The sequence below is a fragment of the Platichthys flesus genome, chromosome 2 (genome assembly GCF_949316205.1).
Source record: "Platichthys flesus chromosome 2, fPlaFle2.1, whole genome shotgun sequence".
NCBI classification, from domain to species: domain Eukaryota; kingdom Metazoa; phylum Chordata; class Actinopteri; order Pleuronectiformes; family Pleuronectidae; genus Platichthys; species Platichthys flesus.
In genome coordinates, this window is record NC_084946.1 from 2,711,473 (window position 1) to 2,733,691 (window position 22,219).

Sequence of the window (22,219 nt, forward strand, 5' to 3'; positions counted from 1 at the left end):
AAGCAATAAACAATAACATTATGTATATATTCAACCTCAATTAAAACAGGCAATTCCACTGTCTGCCCCCCCCCGATGAAAAGGATCATGCTCTTTTCATTTGAAGATACATTTACAAGACCTATTTTTGTCACGGATATGGTGAGGACCCAAAAGCAGCACAGGCAGACTAAATACCAGTCGGTAATGACCTTTATTGTTCACTGCAGTCTTTAACAGTTGCAGGGTGAAAAGTCTTTGCTCATAGTGATCATCTGCAAGATCTGAGCAGGAGCGAGCCTGGTGTCGCTGACTGAAGGTAAAGTCAACAGCTGGTGGGTTACCTAGCTGGCAGACAGGTCCAGTGTTGAGCTGTGTAGCCACAGAGCAGAGCAGGAGCGTAATCCAGAGGGAATAGGCGAAACTCGTGGTCGAAGACAGAAGGCTGAGGTAATATCCAGGGCAGAGACGAGGCAGGCAGGTCGGCAACAGGTGATCAGTCCGGGGAAAGAACGCTGGAAAGTCAGGCATGACACAAGAACAATCTGGCACTGAAGCAGAGACAGGAGCAGGCTTAAATGCAGCCAGGGCTGACACAGGTGTGGAGAGTTGCCCTGATGAGGAGGTGTGGCTGACTGGCAGAGTGGAGCAGAGACAGGGGATTGGAAAAATACCAGCAGACAGGAGATGAGCAGACTGTGACAGAACCCCCCCCTCAAGGGACGGCTCTCGACGTCCCAAGACGAATGGACCAAACCGGGTGGGAGGCGGGGGGCCCGGAGGAGGGCAAATACTCGTCTGATAGTCCAGCGTCCATCTCCACCTCAATGGTCCCGGGGAGAGTGTCGTTGTCCTCCTCAGAGTAGGGGGGACCCGCCCTGTCCTCGACGTCGTCGCTGTCGTTCGGGGACTCCGTCGGAGGATGTGGTCTGGGAGGTGGCCTGGTTCTGGACGTTTGGGTGAGGTTGCGTCGATGGAAGTCCCTGATGAGGGTGTGGTCCACAATGTTCCTCCCAGGGACCCAGGACCTCTCTTCAGGGCCGTAACCCTCCCAGTCCACCAAGTACTGGAACCCCCTCCCACGCCGACGAGACTGCAGGATGCGACGGACAGTGTAGGAGTGACCTCCATCGATGAGGCGAGGAGGCGGTGGAGGCGGCGTGGCAGGGACCAGGGCGTTTTCTCGGACCAGTTTAACCTTGGAAACGTGAAACGTGGGATGAACCCGCATGGATCTAGGGAGTTTGAGCCTGACTGCCACCGGGTTCACGATCTCCTTGATCTCGAACGGCCCGATGAAGCGAGGAGCCAGTTTCTTGGATTCCACCCGGAGGGGAATATCACGGGTGGAGAGCCAAACCTTCTGACCCGGCTGGTAGTCCGGGGCCTTGGAGCGGTGGCGATTGGATGCCGCGGTGTAGCGGTCAGCGGCCCGGAGTAGAGCCGCCCTGGCTCGGGTCCAAGTCCTGCGACAACGGCGGATGAAGCTCTGGACAGAGGGGCAGGACGCTTCTTTCTCAAGTGCAGGAAAAAGCGGTTGCTGGAACCCATAGGTGCACTCAAAGGGGGAGAGACCGGTGGCTGAACTGGTCAAGGTGTTGTGGGCATATTCTACCCATAAAAGTTGTTCGGACCAGGAAGTAGGGTCTTGAGATGTCATGCAGCGTAGTGCCGTTTCCATCTCCTGATTTTTGCGTTCGGTCTGGCCATTGGACTGGGGGTGGTACCCTAAGGACAGGCTGACGGTGGCTCCCAGGAGCGAGCAGAACTCCCTCCAGAACACTGAGGCGAACTGGGGACCCCGATCAGAGACCACGTCCACCGGGATGCCATGGAGACGGATGACGTGGAGAAGGAGTAGTTTAGCCGTCTCCTTGGCAGATGGAAGTTTGGGCAGGGGCACGAAATGTGCCATCTTGCTGAACCGATCTACCACCGTCAGGATAGTAGTGTTGCCGCTAGACGGTGGTAGACCGGTGACAAAGTCCAAAGAAATGTGCGACCAGGGACGATGAGGCACAGGCAGAGGATGTAGAAGACTGGCAGGGGCATGGTGAGCTGGCTTGTGCTGGTTGCAGGTGGGACAGGCATTGACAAAATCCCGAATGTCCTCACCTAGTGACGTCCACCAGAACCGGCGCTGTACGACGTCTTTGGTCCGTTGGATCCCTGGATGACAGGTAAGTTGAGTGCTGTGGGCCCATTGTAGAACCTCGGAACGGAGATCAGGCGGGACGAACAGACAGTTGGGAGGGAAGAAGGCAGGATAGTGTCTGGGTTGGTCCTTTCCCCCTCCTCTTCCAAGAACTGACGGGACAGGGCGTCGGCTTGACATTGCGGGACCCCGGTCGATAGGAGAGGGAAAAGTTGAAGCGGGTCAGGAAAGTGCCCATCGAGCCTGGCGGACGTTCAGTCTCTTAGCGGACTGGAGGTACTCAAGGTTCTTATGGTCAGTCCATACCAGAAATGGCAGTTTAGTCCCCTCGAGCCAGTGTCGCCACTCTTCCAACGCCAACTTGACGGCGAGGAGCTCTCGGTTCCCAATGTCATAATTCCTCTCTGCCGGGGTCAAACGTCGGGAATAGAAGGCGCAGGGGTGCAACTTCTGGTCGGAGGCCGCTCTCTGGGACAAGACGGCCCCCACTCCTAAGTCGGTATCGTCCACCTCGACCACAAACTGCCGTTCAGGGTCCGGCATTTGGAGGATGGGGGCCGAGGTGAATCGTGTCTTCAGGGCCTGAAAAGAGTCATTGGCGGCCATGGACCAGAGAAAGGGCACCTTGGAGGAGGTAAGAGCTGTGAGGGGGGCCGCCACCGAACTGTAGCCTCTGATGAACCTCCGGTAGAAGTTGGCGAAGCCCAGGAAACGTTGAAGCTGCTTGCGGGAATCGGGGGCGGGCCAAGTGGTGACGGCAGAAACCTTGGCTGAGTCCATCTCCACGGTCCCTCTCCCTACGATGTACCCCAGGAAGGAGACAGACGAGGCGTGAAACTCACACTTCTCGGCCTTGAAGAACAGGGAGTTTTTCAGGAGACGTTGGAGGACCTTCTAGACGTAATGCACATGTTCCTCTCTGAAGCGGGAGAAGATCAGAATATCGTCAAGGTACACGAAGACGAACCTGTTGAGCATGTCCCTGAGCATGTCATTAATCAGGGCCTGGAAGACAGCAGGGGCGTTGGTGAGGCCGAAGGGCATCACCAGGTACTCGTAGTGACCGGTGGGGGTACTGAATGCCGTCTTCCACTCGTCCCCCTCGCGGATCCGGACCAGGTGACAGGCGTTGCGCAGGTCAAGCTTGGTGAATATGGTGGCCCCCTCAAGGAGCTCGAAAGCCGAGGAGATGAGAGGCAGGGGATACCGGTTCTTGATGGTAATGTCATTTAATCCACGATAATCAATGCAGGGGCAGTGAGTGTCTTGTCTTTTTTCTCCACGAAGAAAAAGCCAGCTCCAGCCGGAAATGAGATGAGGAAGGGCGGATGATGCCCGCCGCTAGACCGTCATTGATATATGTCTCCATCGCCCTCCTCTCAGGAACGGACAGGGAATACAGGCGTCCTCTGGGCGGCGTGGCCCCGGGCTGGAGGTTAATGTCGCAGTCATAGGGCCGATGTGGGGGAAGGGAGGTTGCCTTGGCCTTGCTGAAGACCTCCCTGAAGTCCAGATACTCAGGCGGGACCCCCAGCACATCGGTCGAAGAACTGGTCCCGGCAGAAGATCGTGGTGGGGCGGCTTGCTTGAGGCAGACCTGGTGACAGGAAGGACTACACCCCAGGATCGCCCCTGTGGTCCAATCAAGGTGTGGATTGTGACGTCGGAGCCATGGGAACCCCAGAAGGAGAGGATGACGAGGAGAATGCAGGATGTGAAACTGGAGTGTTTCATGGTGGTTCCCAGAGATTAACATCCGTATAGGCGCTGTCAGGTGGGTAACAGTTCCCAGAAGTCGGCCATCCAGCGCGTTTGTGGAGACTGGAGCTGGCAGGGGAATCTGACCGACACCCAGCTGCAGAGCTAGGTTAGAATCCATAATGTTGGCATCAGAGCCAGAGTCAATGAGGGTTGCGAGGGTCTGGGATCCCTCAGGCAGTAGCAGGCGGACCTGGCACAGGGATCGTGAGCTGGAGGAGGAGCTAGATGTATGACTCACCAGGAACTCCTTCCTTCCTGGTGAGCCAGACCCTTTTAGCGGACACCCGGAAGCTGCTGGTGACGGGGCGGGCTGGCGTCGTCCTGTGAGCCCCTGATGTCTCCCTTGAATGCGACGGTCAATGCGGGACGCCAGCTCGATGATGCCGTCGAGAGAGGAGGGAAGTTCCTACGAAATCAGTTCGTCCTTAATGTAGTCAGCGAGCCCCATCAGGAATGCGTCGCACTGGGCAGCCTGGTTCCACTCGGTGGAACTAGCCTGGGTGCGGAAGTGGATGGAGTAATCGACCACTGAACGAGACCCTTGGTTCAGACCCAGAAGCCCTCCTGAAGCGTCCGGACCTCGGGAAACTTCTCCGAACACTTTGCGGAGCTCAGCGGCGAAGGCTTGGAAAGAGGAGCACACCCCCGGCGTAGCGTTCAGGAACCCCCACACGAGGCTCCGAGACGAAAGCAGAGGCAGAGGCAGCCAGGGCTGGTGGAGGCTGAATTGGTTTTGGAGGCAGAGGGACAGCTTGAGCAAAAGCTGAGGCGAGCTGTTGGACCTGCAAGGCTAGCGAGGTAAACGCCTGCTCCTGCTTAGTCACCGCCAGTTGAACCTCTGCTGAGTTTGAAAGCAGCAGCGCCCTGTGGTGCTGGAGCATCGCCTCTACATTCTCCAGGCGATCCATCGGCGTGTGTGCTGGGTCCATGTCTGGACAGATTGTACTGTCACGGATATGGTGAGGACCCAAAAGCAGCACAGGCAGACTAAATACCAGTCGGTAATGACCTTTATTGTTCACTGCAGTCTTTAACATTTCAAACAGTTGCAGGGTGAAAAGTCTTTGCTCATAGTGATCATCTGCAAGATCTGAGCAGGAGCGAGCCTGGTGTCGCTGACTGAAGGTAAAGTCAACAGCTGATGGGTTACCTAGCTGGCAGACAGGTCCAGTGTTGAGCTGTGTAGCCACAGAGCAGAGCAGGAGCGTAATCCAGAGGGAATAGGCGAAACTCGTGGTCGAAGACAGAAGGCTGAGGTAATATCCAGGGCAGAGACGAGGCAGGCAGGTCGGCAACAGGTGATCAGTCCGGGGAAAGAACGCTGGAAAGTCAGGCATGACACAAGAACAATCTGGCACTGAAGCAGAGACAGGAGCAGGCTTAAATGCAGCCAGGGCTGACACAGGTGTGGAGAGTTGCCCTGATGAGGAGGTGTGGCTGACTGGCAGAGTGGAGCAGAGACAGGTGAGTGGAAAAATACCAGCAGACAGGAGATGAGCAGACTGTGACAATTTTAATGTTTTACTGTCCATATTGTTTTGTGTAACAGAAATGATATAGACCCCTGTTGAGCATTTCACTTTGCAGACAGTTCCATCTGACATTTTACATGTCAAGAAAAACAGAGTGAGCTAGGGTTGTCATGAATTTCCAACTAGATACCGATACAAAGCAAAATACTCAACACTTGATGGCATTTTCAAAACCACAGGGGGAAATTACAAAAAATCAGGGACATACAAAATGTTTTAATAGAGATTAGAACAAAAGAGACTATAATATCAACATCACTTTAGCGTTTTTCATTTTCGACTTAAACTGGTTGCAAAGACTCTTCAGCAGCAGGACTTGCCATGTTAAGTTTAATGCTGGCGACAGCAGCTCAGTGTTGTGAACGTCAACTAGCATCCATGTGTTCGGCTACTGTTGAGGGGCTGTGTGCCTGCCTGTCTGCAGCTGTGCTGTGTAAACTTTTGTGCAAAGACACACTGTATACTGTTGCAAATTAGTTTCTAAGCTGTGACAAATTTGTATTTGACAAACCTAGTGTGAGCTTTTAACATTTGTGATGATTCACACAGCCCAAAATGCCTTGTGCGTGAAAAAAGCTCTACTGATGCACCAAAACTAAAGTTTTTGAAAATCTGCACAATGGATGGGGTTTCAATCTGAATATTAGTGTCTAAAGAGGCTCTATCCATGGAGGGAATAGTTGTTTTGTTAAAAAACATATGCAGTACTATGGACAGGGTGTTAGACTCTCTGTCCCTGTCACAGACAAGGACTGGGGAGGAAAATCAATCAATCAAATTGTATTTGTAAAGCCCATATTCACAAATCACAATTCGTCTCAAAGGGCTTTAACATGGTGTGACATACTACTAAAAACCCTTTTTAACAGGGTAAAAATAAGTAGAAACCTCAGAGAGAGCCACATGTGAGGGATCCCTCTCCCAGGACGGACAGAAGTGCAATAGATGCCAGGTGTAGGAAAACATCATCAAGATTAAGTTTTTAGCAGCATTGATGAGGGTAACCATTTTGAAGGATAACTTCAATACGATATGTCAAGCAGTCCAGCTGCAATCATAGTCTATGGTCAGCAACCAGCAGGATCATGATCCGCATGGCGGGCGGACGTGGTTCAAAGGGTGGGTGATAAGGAGGGGGCATAGCGTCTCGCTTCTCATCTACCTCAGCCGCCAAATAATCCGATTCACAGACATGTTCTTCAGACCCTCACTGTAAACCTCAGGCTTGTAAAACCGAAAGGTGAGAGAAAGGAATATATTCTGTCTGACACACGAATACACGCACAAAGGGAAGTAAATGCATTCTCTTCATGTCTTGACTCCGACAGGAATGCAGCGAGCTCCTATCTACATTAGTTTTTTTATTTACATTTCTTCTCCATTACACTCTCTGTTTTTCAGTTTTCTCACACCAGCATGCTTTGCTGCAGCCGGTAGTGGCTGTAAACAGGCGTGCCTACTAGTGGCACAAACCTCGACAGCTAGTCCACATGGCACAGCAGGTTCGATGTTAGAGATTACTCACAGTTTTCCGGCAGGGTCAAAGTTCTTGGGTTATATTACACTGAAGGGTAACTCTTGTTGTTGTTTTGCATTATATTGTGTGATACCTTTTGTCCTAGACACATACACACTACACACATACCACACACTTCAGTACAATACTGCCCTGTAGGGCATGTTCTAATCATATGAACTTGCATAGATACTTAGAAATGCATCCACAGAGACAAGAAATAGTTTCCCTCTTGTGCGCACGCACACACACACACACACACACACACACACACGATCCATATTCAGGAATTTTGACTACATTTGCATTTTAAGCAGCTTGTAAACCATCCACCTCCTGAGCTCCACAGGAGGCCGTTGGGCTGTGGTTTCCTCCCCCAAAGCGATGAGGCTGGTCTAGAGGAGCAGCAGCAGATCCAGCTTGGCTATGCTCACCTCTAAGAGGAATCCCTGGCATTTGACATTGCCTGGTGAAGTTAGGTGGCCAGCTTGGGAAGACAGAATTTGTCCAGGTTTATCCCCATGTGACTTCGGAGGACCTACATGTTTCTACTGCTCTGAGAACAAAGTCATATCGGTTAAGAAACAAGGAAAAGTCTATGGTCAACCAACAGTTTCATAATGGACAGATCTTACCTGTTTGTTGAGCTTCATAAAAAAAGATCTATTAAATTTTGGATGCTGTTTTTTTTTTGAGAGAAGGTTACGTTTTGCTGAAGCACTTTCTTTACAAATAATTAGTTATTCTTTTTATTAGCAAGTGTGAGAGTCTGGTTCGATGTTTTCTCAGTCTGTTTGTGTCTTTGTACTGACAATCGGCCGTCGGAACGTGCCAGGCTCTTATTTATAAGTGTAGATAGGCTGGATGGCTTTTCCTTTGCACCTCCAGTAGGATCATATGCTCCTCAGTGTTGTACTGCTTCTTACTCACCTCAGTATGTTGTGCAACAAGCCTGGCTCCATAAGCAACACACACCCAAAGTTGTATTTAGCCAACTATGGAAAAGCAGCATTAGGAGCATGTTACCACAAAGAGGCTCTTTATATAGCAGCTTGTCACACACACACACACACACACACACACACACACACACACACACACACACACAGTGTTCAGCAGAAAACACAGCAATCATACTGACATTTACCCTTCACTCTTGTGTAGTGCTCTTTTTCCTGCTCAGACAGGCGAAGAAAGGAGCCTTTATATTTGGTCTATTAAGAGACTCTTCAGACCCCTTCACTTCGCTTTTTTTGTAGATTTAAAGGTAAAGTAATACAATTCAAATTTTGCCCAATCGATCTACACTGCACTTACAAAGTTACAACTCAATGCAAAAAAAACCTTTTGTCTAAATTCCTACATTTTCTATATATTCAGAGCCTTTACTGTGACAGACTGTGTTAAGTTGCATCCTATTTGATTTAATTATCCTTGCATTTGTGTCCAGAGTTAACCTGTGGTAAACTGAACCGAGTTGACATAGTTTAGAAAGTCACACACCTGAATACATAAGGTCCCACAGTTTATACTGCATGTGAGGGCAAAAACAAACAAACCAAGACATCCAAGAAAAACTCTCTTTAAACCTCCATGTCAAAACTTGAGGTATAGATCTAAGCAAGGATATAAAACCATTTGTAAGTCTTTAAGTAATCCAGCAGCACACTTGCCTTACTGATAGTGAAATAGAAGAAGTTTGGAGCTAGGGGGCTTCCTGGAGTTGACCTTCATGCTAAACTGAGTAACTGTTGAAGAAAAGGCTTGGTCAGGGAGCTGAGCAATAACCCAACTGCAGAGGTCCTCTGTACATATGTGCTGGAAGGACTATCATTTCATGTACTGTACTTTAAACAAAAACACATGATTTCCAACGTGTTTGACTATGTGCAAATGAACAAAATTCCAGACCCAATTGTGTGGACATTTTCCAGAGTTCATGTCAGACAGCTGTTTTGGAGTTAGCCTTTAGGCAGAATTGCAAACGATAAAACCAAGCTCTGCTCATCACCTGGCTAATACTATCAATTCTGTAAAGGATGGTGATGACACAGAGCGACTGGTCAGATCTGAGGGAAAGATGAAGGCTGCCTTATACAGGGAGTTTTTGGAAGAGTACTTGCTCAACACCTGAGACTGGGGTGATGGCAAACAGCCAAAACAACACTGTAGTGTCTTCAGGAAAATTCTGAGTGTCCTTGAGTGACCCAGACAAAGTTCAGACTTAAAGCCTCTAGAACATCTGAAGAGAGACCCAAAGGAAGCAGTTTAGTCACTTTGCATCCAATCTTATGGCGCTTGAGCAAACCAAGGTGGGCAAAGCTCATAGAGAAGCAAAACTCTTACTTCTGCCAAAAGCACGTAAACAAAGCTCTGAATCAAAGGATGTACCTTTTGTAAGTAAGATTTAGTTTTAAGATTCACAGACACGTTAAAAACACAATAAGGTGTGGAAAAAAGGTGTGTGGGTGCCTGTTAGTGTGCATCACATGCTCTCCACAAAACTTCCTGTCTACTGCCCTACCCTTAGGAGCACGGCCTTTAATATCCTCCTCCGGCTTCAACAGCTCTCTCTTCTCAGAAGAAAGACCTGTGTTATAACGAAAAAAGGATTATGTTACAGGTTACAGAGAGAGGGAGAACGGTGTAGTGTGTGTGGGTGCTGGGAGGTGAGCAGCATGTCAGTCAGGCTTGAACAGTGGTTGGAGGCTAATTTTGTACTGAGCTCTGTCTTTTTCCAGAACCTGAACATGTCCACTTCAACCTCTCCTCACCATATATGAAAAAAAAAGGTCATGTCAGTGCAAAATCTAATTCCTAACATATTTATATATAGGGGACATTATGCTCTTTTCCAGTTGCATATTAAAATATTTAAATGCTTTAAAGATTCAGTATGTAGAATTTAGTGATATCTAGTGGTGGAGTTTCAAGTTACAGCGGAATCCGGTTTTTAGGTTGTCCAGTTTGGGCTACTGTAAAAAACATGGCGGCCTCCACAGAGAGGACCCGCTCCTGATGTTAATTTAAAGTAGTTACAAATAATTGCCCATTCTAGGGTAAATAAAACAACAATTCATACAATTTAGATGAAACGCATCAGTGAAAATATCACTAGGATTAGATTTTAATTCATTTCTGCCAATAGATCCCGTTCACCTAAATATTACACTGTAGAACTTTAATGTTCATAAATCACATTACCTTTACCCCAGTGTGCTCTGATTAGTCGGCCTCCACCAGGAAAAGACTGTAACTGAGTTTAGCATCAATGCTATTGTGAACTTCACCATAATAAGTACTTCTAAACAAAAATATAGACATCTGCAGATGTTCATGCGGCAGTGTGATGTGAAATTGGGATGGAATCAAGGGCAAGAAACAAAGATTATAGGTTTCTCTGATGATTTCCCCAGTACATAATATTTTTTTCGAAATTCACGCATACATTCTCAGATACATGAACATAAACAGCTGAATGTTTAACTTTAGGGGAGCCAGTAAAATATGAAATCAGTGAAAATGGTAAGAAAATAAGATATGCAAAATGAGGAGTCAGGAAAAATCGATAATGGAAAGAAATCAAAGTAACAATACAGTTTGTAGTGTAGCCACTGTCCCCAATGGACATGTTAGTTGCATCAGACCATTTACTGTCATTACTCCTTAACTTCCAGGTTACGAACTGTTGTGCTCAACCATATCCACCAACTATTTCCGAACAGAATTCAGACTGAAATGAGGCACCAAAATCTGTGTTATGATTTGGTTGGTAGGAACAAGCAATGTAGGAACTGGTGCCTTGTTGGCTTGTCACCAGATTTCGAGATAACCCATATTTGCTTTAATAATCTCTAAGTTAATCAAGTTGCCTTGTTATTCAGTCTTCCTCAAAACTGTGTATATTACATGAAGCTTCACCACCCACATTGCTACAGTACTGAGCGGAAGCCTAAAGAGATTAATAACAGTGACAACTTTTCTCATGATTGTGTATTTGTGTTAATGTGTGCGATTGTGGTTGGTTCCTCCAAAATCTCTTTGTGCAGCTCATTAGTTTCAACTCTCCCCTGATGGTGCCAGAGCTCAACCTCTCAACTTCTATCTTCCATCCATCTGCCTGGCTGCTGTCCCTCTCCCACTACTAATTCTAATAATAGCTTGTTTTTGTGAAGTGCCAGTCATGACATTACTGCTCCAGCAGAGTCCAAATATTGGTCTTTCTTCCTATTGCCCCCCCTCCATCAGCCCAAACATCTGTTCACTGCTTTCTGTATCTCTGTAGTACATCCTCTGCCTCTCCCCCCATTTCTTTCAGTTTTTTTTTAAAGCTCCTTCCCTCACTCGATAAAACCTTTCATAAAGGCATCCTTCTCTGCACATGTCGAATAACAGTTGTAACTCGTTAAAATCCCTGTTGTGACCCTTCAGTCAGAGTAAATAAATATGCGTGAGTCAAGATAAGGCCAACAAATCAGCAAAGTGCCCCCACTCAAAAGCAAGATATTTGGTTTGTGTGACTATTGTCAATAGTCATTATTTATAGTGGAATTTGACTCTGAATAGTCTTCCTGATTAAACCTTATTTGAAAAGAAAAAGTTGCATGTGTTCCCAGCAGCTACACTTTGATGGATCTGGGTTTTTGATTAAATTGAATTTGAGCTAATGCTGTGTCATACAAAGATAGACACTGGGACAAGTTCATATCGCATATTACCAGAGAAATGTCCAAAAATAAGTTTTGGTTAAAAAACAAACTATTCAGCTTCGAATGACATGAACCAGTTGCTCAAATCAACCACTCAAGGGATGGATTATTATTCTGTTAACAGCCATGACCCGATGAGATTTGATGCATTCTGCCTGAAACAGGAAAATAAACATACTTAATGGGCAAATGAAAAACTGAGTGCAGTCACAAAAATTCATCCAATTTATAGTAGCAGACAGTGGATAATCCCAGATAATTGTCTATCTGAAACCTCCTATTTGCAAAGCAGCATCAGACAATGACCATTATAATTAAACCACAGAAGAATGTAGAATAGTTAAAACGGACCATGCCCAAATAGTGCGGACAGAAAAAACTATAATCCCTGACACACACAATTTTCTCAGCATTTCTTTTACCTCACTTTCTTGCATATTTATCTGTCAATAATGCGTTGCCTGCATTTGTGTAGTCAAGTCCCTTGTTTTTGTCTAATTCCTTGGTAGAATATTCCAGAACATTTTGAAGGTTGACGAGCAAAATTATTATCCAACAAACGTTACCAAACAAAATGATGAGGACACCCTCACCCCATAATCGTTCATTAATTGTAATCCAGGTAAAAGTTTGAAATAATCTTGATATTGATTTTGAAGTCATATTGCCCATTCCTACCACAAAGGATCCCCAAAGTCCATCTTGAGGTTACCGTACATATACAGGGGAACAGTTAAAAACGGATATTGCTGACATACAAAATGACTTTAAATAGCCCTGACATTTATCACTAAAGATCACTACATAAATAGAAGAGAACATTCATTAATGTGATTAGGTTCACATGTTTTTACCTTCTATATCCTGCCAAAATGGCTGCTGCGAAAAATCTCTTATGTCCACCTCTGGGAAACTGAATTGATTGGATGTAGTTTAGAAAGACACACAAACCCAGAACTCTGTGTTACCATGAACACAGTGGGCTCCAACTGTGAAAGGGAACCAGGACCCTTCCTAGAGGTCACCCTTCAGGCAAAACTGAGTAATTGGGCAAAGAGAGCCTGGGTCAGGGAGTTGAGCAGGAACCCAATGGTCACTCTGACAGCTTCAGAGGTCCTCTGCTGAGATGGAAGAATCGACTGCAGGGTCAGTCATCTCCAGAGCACTCCATCCATCCGACCTTCACTGTTCCCGATCTAGATGGCCATGTATCCGTACACATACGAAGATAGACAAATAAAATATAGCAAGGACAACAAAGCTGAACAGTTTAGGGTTTTAAATCCCATGTTTAAAAGTTCCTCCCTGCTTAATGTGATCAGAGAGGAACAGCTGGAAACAAAACAAATAAACAAAACACAAAAAGTACTAGAGAGAGCATTACCAAGGCTGCCAACCGTGGGGCCATCCAGTCAGGTTCAAGACGAACTAAGGATAAATAAACCAAACCCGATGCAGCTGAGTACAGTCTGTTTCACGGTAAAGCATCTGAATACTTTGGAGAGATTCAGATTCAATTAGAGATTCGATAAGATTTTTCTGTTTTCGATTTTAATTAAATAAAAAACAAAATTGCCATATATTCTGACCAACGACGACTGCCACACACAAAGAAGGTGTCTCTAAGGTCGTCTTCGACAAAGAAACGTTACTCCGCCTAGTGTTCTGGCGGTGATTTGCTTTGCAGCACGCGCAGCCCTTGGAGAACCATAAATTAAAATGAGTCCGTCGACACAGCTGCGTGAAAAGCCGCAGGCGTGGTTGCAGAAGCATGTGCAGGCCTTAACTGTCTCAATCGCCCCCTGATGGCTGGCTGCAGTATAGGACATGTCAAATGGAATTTTCACAAAGTTTTTATGTCATACGTATCACACTGATGTTTGTCCAAGTGACACATTTTACAGCTAAGTTTTTTGAACTCTGATATATTTTGATATTATAAAAGCAGGGTGAAACCTCACGAATGTCAACTTGGAATGACTTGATTGGTCGAGAGCGTGTACCGATCAAACCTCACACCGGCGGCACCATCCCCTGATCAAAACCCTGCTGACCACAATTTCATCCATGTGTTCTTTGCAGTACACTGAGACAACTATAGCTCCGTTTTCCATCAGCCTGTCTGCCCATTACTGCTGTTTATCGAGCTGCTGAGATTGGCACAACAGAAAAAAATAGCTGTTCTCCTTCCTACTTTTCCTCTCTGTCAGAGAAGTTTCTGCATTCTTTCAGTGAATGTGTGCATACTTCTCTCCACCATAATCAGCATGTGAAAACATAAGGTGTTATTTGCCTGAACGCATTGTCCACACATAGGCTCTCGTCAGAGTAATACAAAATCAAAATGATAATTTGCTTTAACTGTAACAAAATGTTTGCTCACTGGCCTTTGTAATCAATGCTCAAGTAGGAGTGTTGTAGTGATTTTTACATGTTGCCAGAGATAATGTTAAGTAATTCACATTATGTGAGGCTCAGTGTTGTAGATGTTTACAGATTCTCACGACTAAAGAAACATTTTTACAAAGTTGCTCTTCTTGGTGTTGAAGCAGCTTTGAAAGGAATTGGGAAACAAGATAAGAACTGCGTATCAGCCAACCAGCACTCGATGTCTACTCTAAACACACAGCCCGTGTGTGCAAGATGGCCGACAGTGTGGCAACTCACTGGGCCCAAACAATGCCTGCAGTCACACGCTCGTGTCCATAACTGTCCCAGGATCTGCTGCGGGTAGGGCCAGAGCTGCTAGGACAGAGCAGACCAGTGTCGAAGGTTGTGTTTGGGTAATTTGCCTCAAGATAACTGCAGCCTTGGCTGGAACAGCAGAACTATTCACTGCAATACCTTCACTAAATCTTCACTATGAGCCAGATTGCTGTTGGCTTAAGGTGGTAACGTGTTCAGTGCCTCCTGCTGGAGGTGAATTAATGGTTTCAATTAGATGGTTGAACTATAAAGTCGAAGCCAAATTTCTCTCGTCTAATGATCTTCTGGCCTGGTCAAGCGTCTCCTCCTGCTGTCTGCTGCTGTCTGCTATTGAAATCTTTGAACTCTCAGACCTGTTGAAGCTCTTAGAAGCTTAAGTTAAATGCAGTGTTCAAGAGCGTGTCTCAGTTTTCTAAGTTGGTAATGATGGTGTGTGTTTTTTTGGATCACTGTGTCTCCACCCTTCTATTCTGTGTCAGTGTGAACATCCCATAGGACAGCTGACACACGAAGTGACTGCCCTAAACAATGGAATTATACACTAGGAGACAGAAAACCCACTCAAACTATCCAATTTACTTTGCTCAAACCACTGTGGTGTGGAGACCATACTACTCTCTGGACCTGCAACTATAACTACAAAATCAGCACATTGTGCACACATGATACTAGCCTTTTACTAAACAAAAGAATCAACTTATTTTAACCAATTAACAATTATTTTTTATGGCCTGAGAGAATCGACTATTTGCTTTATTTAAAGCAAAGTTCATTGTGAACTTGCTGCAGTTGTGGCATTGACAGATCAGTATATGCTTTCTGTGATAAATACTGAGAAATCAGACAAACATGTTTTTGAGCTAACTAAAAAGGGGTTTATATAATCTTTTACTTTCATCTGATTTTCAGATTGGTTTAAATAGCGAGGCATTTTTTCAGAATGTGTTTGTATGTTTCCTTAAGCGGGGAAACACTCCAAGTGTGTCCTTTCCAAGAAATGGTGACTTGGTTTGAATATGGCCACAACTTCTGCTCATGTACGCATGTTCCACTATAGTTTACCATTGCTTCACTGATATAAGGCGGATCCTAGCGCAGGTTATATTTTGCAGTGGGATCATCGAGTGTGTGAACCTGAAATGTGTCTAAGATCTGGTCTTTCTTTGTAATAAACACTTTTAAGCATCTACACGTTAGAAATCATTTAACTGTAATACTCTTTATTTAAATCAGTACTGTAAAAATACAGCCTTTGGCGATTCATTTGCCATGTTAATATCACAACATTCACAGCTGTATGCAGTGTTAATTTCGTTGACGAAAACTATGACGAAATATATTCGTTAGCGACCCTTTTTCCATGACGAAGACGAGACGAAGACGAGACGAAGACGTAACGAAAACGGATCTTTGAAAATAAAAACAAGACTAAATCTATTTTTAACTTTCGTTGACGAGACGAAAATGTTGGTGGTTGACTAAGTCACAATAATTTTTTTAACATCATCATATCAGGCCGTCATGAAGTATCCGGAGCGGGCGAGTGAGTCTGTGTGTCTGTGTGTCTGTGTGTGTGTGTCCTCCCAGACAGCGCACCGGTCCGTAGCTCCGCCCCCCGCCCGCGCACTCGCTCAGAGACACAAGATCAGAGCTAGTGCACGTGAAGAAGCCTCTCAGTGACCCACTGCTTCTTGACTATGGAAACAGTGAAAACACAGAGTTTCTCTGGTCTCAGCTGATCAGAGATCAGCGCCTCAGCTTCTTGATCAGAGCAAAGGCTGCAGTTGGTTTCTACCGAGCTGCAGTTTCTTTGTTTGCCTGCAGTCTGACCTGCTCTCCCTTTTTGTTTTCACATTTAAAATTAAATATACATTTTTGAGCTATTAGGCTCCAGCTATATGTTTTCATAGAAAAGGAGTTTAATGTGGCTATTAAATGAGACTAAAACTAGACTAAAATGGAATTCGTTTTCGTCGACTAAAACTAGACTAAAACTAAGAAGGATAAAAATGACTAAATGTGACTAAAACTAAAATGCATTTTCGTCAAAAGACTAAGACTAAGACTAAATCAAAAATAGCTGCCAAAGTTAACACTGGCTGTATGTAAAGAGTGGAGTGTGGGATAAAGGCAGACATACACAAGAGGTACTGTCCGTTTGCTGTTTACATGTTTGTTCTGTAGTGGGTTTTGTCTCAACTTGCCTCTTTTCTCTTTGTTTCACGGCTCAACTGTAATAGCAATGAAGACCCCAACAAAAGTTTTTCTCAACGCCAAATAATATCAATGTTTGAGATATGGCTCTCCCTAAAAAAATAGTGTGTCACTGCTTGAGTGCATTTAGAAGTTATTGCTTGTGCCACTGACTTGTGTGGTGCCAGCCGCACCTGTCTCCATCCGAGTTACGGCCTTGATAAACTCTACAGACTTTTATAGTTTCCTGTCCGGCAGCTGTGGCTGATTGTTTATGATAGCTCCAGTGACTCCCTACTTGCTCTCATTTATGCCCCTCAAAATCGAATTCCACAGACCATCACCTACATCATGTTGACATGACTTAAGGGACTATTGTAGTGTGGTTGGAGTCGTTGCTCATTTCTCCCTCTTCTTTGTTTGCTTGATACAATATGTTTACACTACTGCCAATAAAATAGAATAAACTGATAACAAATTTTGGGTGATTTTTTTGAATTGTCAACTTTTAAAAGTTCAGTTTTCATCTTGTTTTACCTGACCCTACCTGGTAGAAATATTGTTTTATTTCATAATGTTTTTGTTGGTCCTTAGCAGGAGTATTTCACACTAATACTCAGCAGGCTTGCAAAATGCAGTTGCCTTACATTTACTTACTCAGTTAGAGGTCTGTGGTGACATTCTCTGCTGTTTTCAAAGAAACTCTGTCAGAGTAGGATGTTAGTCATAATTGAGATAGAAGTCTCTTTCATTAAGTCAAAATGAAAAGTAAAAACAGTCACAGTTGACATGAAAAGCGTAAAATGTAAATCGGGGTTTAACACCATGCATTCATTGTCCTGTGGCCTACATCATATTTGACATGAACAATGCTGATATTTGAAGAAGAAAGAGGAAACGCTTACCCACGTTTGGTCAAAGCCATTGAGACTTGGATATCCATCCTCCCTTGTATCCAGGCCTCTATCCCCCTTGCGTGATTACTGTGGGGCCATACAGTTTAACAACCATGGGAACTTCCTTTATCCACCCAGCTCCTGCAGCAACAAGTGGCTCTTCCCTGACTACTGAAACATGTCAAGAAGAGTCCTCTGTCATGTCATATTGAGCAACTTTATCCCTTAAAAGGGCCTGATTGTGAAAACCAGGGAACTTTCATGTCTCAATTTCTGGAAGAGAGCGCAGGGCCCCCTTGTGTGTCTGTAAAGTTCATCAGCCATGGAAGAATTTGTTCTTTTAGAAGGACAGCAATTGTTGGGGGTTTCTCTGTTAATAACATTTTGGGAGCCAGCCCAGCTCCAGTGCCAATGGGCAGACTATTGAGGCTAAGTTTTGTTTTGAAACAGTAGAGTAAAGTAATGATAGACAATCTGAAGGGATCAGAAAGATAAAATAAAGTTCAGGTGCTTATGTGTCAGCAGTCTGGTTTTGTTTCATTTTGTCATACAGAAATGGCATTCTCACACTTTATATTGAATAGCTGTGCAGGTACAGGGCGCAGCTACAACATCTTCATCAGCAATTTTCAAGATACCGCACGCTAAGTTAAATGGGCCTGTTTCAGTCATAATATGACTCATGAATCTGTTATTATTAGTCACTCAAGAGCTTAAAGGGGATATATTATGAAAATTCCACTTTTGTAGTGCTTCTACACGTTAATTTGGGGTCTCTGGCATGTCTACCTTCCCAAAAACTCTGGAAAAATAACAACTCCCATGATTTGTTGTGGTTCCTCTATGTCAGAAACGATACGCTAGAGTGCGTTGAATGTGATTACGACCCAAATTGACGTCACAGTCTGTCTACATGGCATAGCCCCCAAAAAATTGTAGACATTTCATTTAGACCCCAAGGAACCAAAAATTGCTATTTCATTGTATTATTGTTCTATAGTAGGATTACTGGACTAGCAAACTGCATGAATGCTTCCAAGATAAATAACAGAAGGTTCATCCAGTTTTGCTGATATGGCCTAAATGCAGCTTAAGGATTCTGCTTTGTATGAACCTGATCAAATTACTTAAATTGGTTAATTTTTTGATTCATGGTCGTTTTCGATGAATTTGGGAAATGGATTGTACCTTCATAGATTACAACTGTTTGAGATATAACACTGCAGAAAGTAATACAAACAGCCTGGTTCTCTTCAGAACAGGTCTAGACAGTTGTAGTGTAGATTTGGTCTGTCTCTGAGTATCCAGAGGAGAATTACTTAACAAGTGACCTAATTTATTCACCTTGTGGATGAGTCTACTTGTGCATGTTTGATTGTTTATGCTCACAATCATGTTACTAATTACAAACTAGCTTTGCATCCTCTCCCAGTCTATCTCAAAATGACTGCCTGTTGAATAGAGTATTAAGGGTAGGCACCATAATTAATTGCCGCCTCATCCTCCCTCCCTCCCTCTCTCTCTCCTTCTCTCTCTCTCTCTCTCTCTCTCTCCCTCCCCCCCTCCCCCCCGGCTTATCATCATTAGTCACATTCCATCAGTTCTCTGGGAGCTCTGAGGCTTGCAAGTACTTGTTTACGGCGAGCTCACCCCCATCTTCTCCTCTCACCATTGTCTTCCTGTATGTCCCTGTGCCAGTCTTTCACCTCAGTTATGGTCTGTCCCCCCTCTCTACTGTGGTCCCTTCTGGTCTCTTCCAGAATGTAGGATAGCTGAATTGAAAATGAATGAAAGGCTGGACTCAATGTAGCGTATGATGGCTCAATTGAATGTGCCTCTCAGGAATGCTCCTTTTTGTTGTGTAGTCTTTTGGCTGCAGCATCAGTCCACTAACTTTATTGTGGACTGTGGATTGTAGGTTTTGGTTTGCCTATACTTCTACTCCTGTCCATCTGCTAAAGGCCCCAAGATTACCTGTCATCTCAACAAGTCTTGGAACAACTCACGAATGTATGTTCTCTGAACCACCATCAACATCACGCAGTTGTTCTATTATTCTCACAACAGTTAAAGTTGTACTTTTACACAGATTGGCTGCAACATTCAAAGTTAATCCTGTTCCAGTTTCAAAGCTTTGTGGAAACCATCCTCCCATGAACTTTAATTTTGAATGGCTTTTTCAGTGTTACAAAATAGCTTTTCAGTTCGTTAGCAATGGAGCATCAAATAAATGGCAAAGTGAATCAAGTGGTAGTGGAAAAATATACACCTTCAATGGTATAGATGATTCAGCATTTCTTTTTTTTATTAAGATTTATTTTTTGGCATTTTTTATACTTTTATTGATAGTGTAGAGAGACAGAGTTAAAATGGGGCAGAGAGGGGAGTGACATGCAGAGATCGACCGCGTGCTGGAATCGAACCCGGGTCCGCTGCTGGCCTAGGCCCATGGGGGGGACGCCCTACCAACTGAGCTAAGGGCGCCCCCCATGATTCAGCATTTCTAAGCAACACTTATCACCACCTTCAAAAAGCAATACTTTAATAGCCAGAAAATGTTGTATTTTAAGGCCTAAAGTGATATTAAATTTGGAGAATATTGAAAAATGCTGAAATGCATTGGGTAGGTTAAATATGGTGTAATGCATATAGAGCCCATTTGAAATTAAATACTATCAAGGAAGGCCACTTTTTCAGATGCTAAAACAGTGCACAACAGTTTATATAATATTAAGCAAGGCTATTACAAGTTGTCAATGTGGTACTTAGTAATTTGAAAATAAAGATTGGAAGTACTCATTGTTTTGGCAATCCTACCCCTGAAACTCTTCACTATGCCAACAACATTTTTATTGTATTCTTTCCTGTTTCTTTAGTTTGTTGGAATATCTGCTGCATATCCCATTAAATGAATCAAGTTACTGTTTCTGTAGACTAAGCTGTTACAAAGTGGATTAACTAAATGTAAAGGAATATTTAGATAAAGCAATTATAGGCAAACATTTCCTCTTCTCACTTCACATCACACTGATACCTTCAGCTGAAGTCACATATAGAAAAACTTCCACTTGGACGAAAAATGTGATTTATTTATTTATTTCAACGTGAAAGAATTTAATCAGGAGTCCATTGTCTTGTTCTCATGTTACTCAAACTCTGAATGAAGTTAAACCTTATTCAATAATTCAGTGCAGGAAGAGGGACACCTGGAGTGATGGCATGGATTATTTAATTTTTTTCCATATTTCACCAAATTTTGAATTTCGAAAAAATGAGGACCTAACTGCTCTGTTATTCTCAGATAAGTAGAGTGACAGCCTGCCAACTGTGAGCGTTATCGGAAAAAGGCTACCCAGTGCTCAAATTGGACAATGTTACCCACAATGCATTATTATATGTGTAGCTGGCAGTGACCGTAGGCTGGTGGGTAAAGTGGGGAAACACTCTGTTGAAGTATTTTTCTAAAGTAAATTCCTGGACATTCTGAGCAGTCATTTGTGTCTCTGCCTCCTCAGGGCCTGAGCTGGTTTCTCAGGATTATCTGCACCAAGCTGTAAAGCGCTTTCCACCAGAGAATTGTGACATGCTCAATACAGAGTTCACCAAGTTATAGAAACTTACTCGCCTCACCTCAAAAGGAGAAGTGTAAGTTTTAGTTTAAGCAGGATTTGTTCTATGTCTGAACTGCATATCATCTAACCTTGGGAGGGGGAGTGACTGTGTCGACCATTTTCTGCAAGTAGAAAACTAATGTTTTTTTACAAAAAAAATGTTTTCATTCTTAACATGCACTTTTGCTTGGTTATGTCCCTATGACTGTTTTTGTTTAAGTATCATTTGTAATCCCTGTTCAGAATAGCACACGTGAAGAGGCACACAGGAATTGCTTGAATAATAGCTTGTCTCCTCCTAAACAGTTGAATCATTTTAATATGCAGAATTTAACTTCATAACAGCTGTTAGCAAATACAACAGGGTCAGCAGTACCTGTATTTCATTACCCATGTTGTGTTCTACACAGGAAACCAAGGCTAATGTTTGTAATTCTCCAGATGGGGTCATGTTATAGGAGCCTGACAAGTCAGCAAAGGCTACTATGTGACTGAAAAGACCCAATCAGCAAGTGGTTGAGAAAGTCTACATCATTGTTTCCATACATCTTCTCTTCTGCCAGTCCACACTACAACACAGCCTCCCAGTTTTCAAACTAAAATGGGGTCGGCAGGATTTCCAAACTCATTTTTGGCCTCCTGCCAGGTCTTTACCCTCATTCTCACAAAGAGGAGATTTCCACCTACAAAGTAAGCTTTCTAATGCTCTTAGTGTGGCAGGAAAACGGTGCGTGTGTGAGTGCATGAACGCTCACAGGATGAGATTTGGTCTGGGAGTGAATAGTGTCTTTTTCAGCCTGTCCCTGTCTTTTTCCCAACCTCCCCTTTGAATAAGCTCACTAGAGATCTGCCTGAACTCGAAATGACTAATCCTGCTTCTGTGTCAGTGATGCAAGACTAGTAGAAGGAAAGGTGGATAGAAAAGCTTGATAGGAAGCAGAAAGAAGAGGGATATGCTCTATATGGCGTGAAAAACTGAATTGTCTGTTATTTAGCAGTTCAAATTAGAGGAAACATTACAGTATTCCACCAACTAAGAAAAAAACAAAGAGTTGGTAGCAAAAACAAAGGAGCTCTACAGCTCTCAAGGTTCTTTTTCAACACAGCAACTTGTTTTTCTGGCAGGGACACTGAAACCAAAGGTTTTTGTACCTTTTATCC

At 44.2% G+C, this 22,219-nt stretch overlaps 1 protein-coding gene across 2 annotated transcripts in view; it reads left to right on the forward strand.

Annotated features, from left to right (window-relative positions):
* Nucleotides 1-22,219, forward strand: part of plxnb1b (plexin b1b) — a 109,308-nt gene that overhangs the window by 41,417 nt on the left and 45,672 nt on the right. The gene's annotated exons all lie outside the window — the stretch shown is intronic.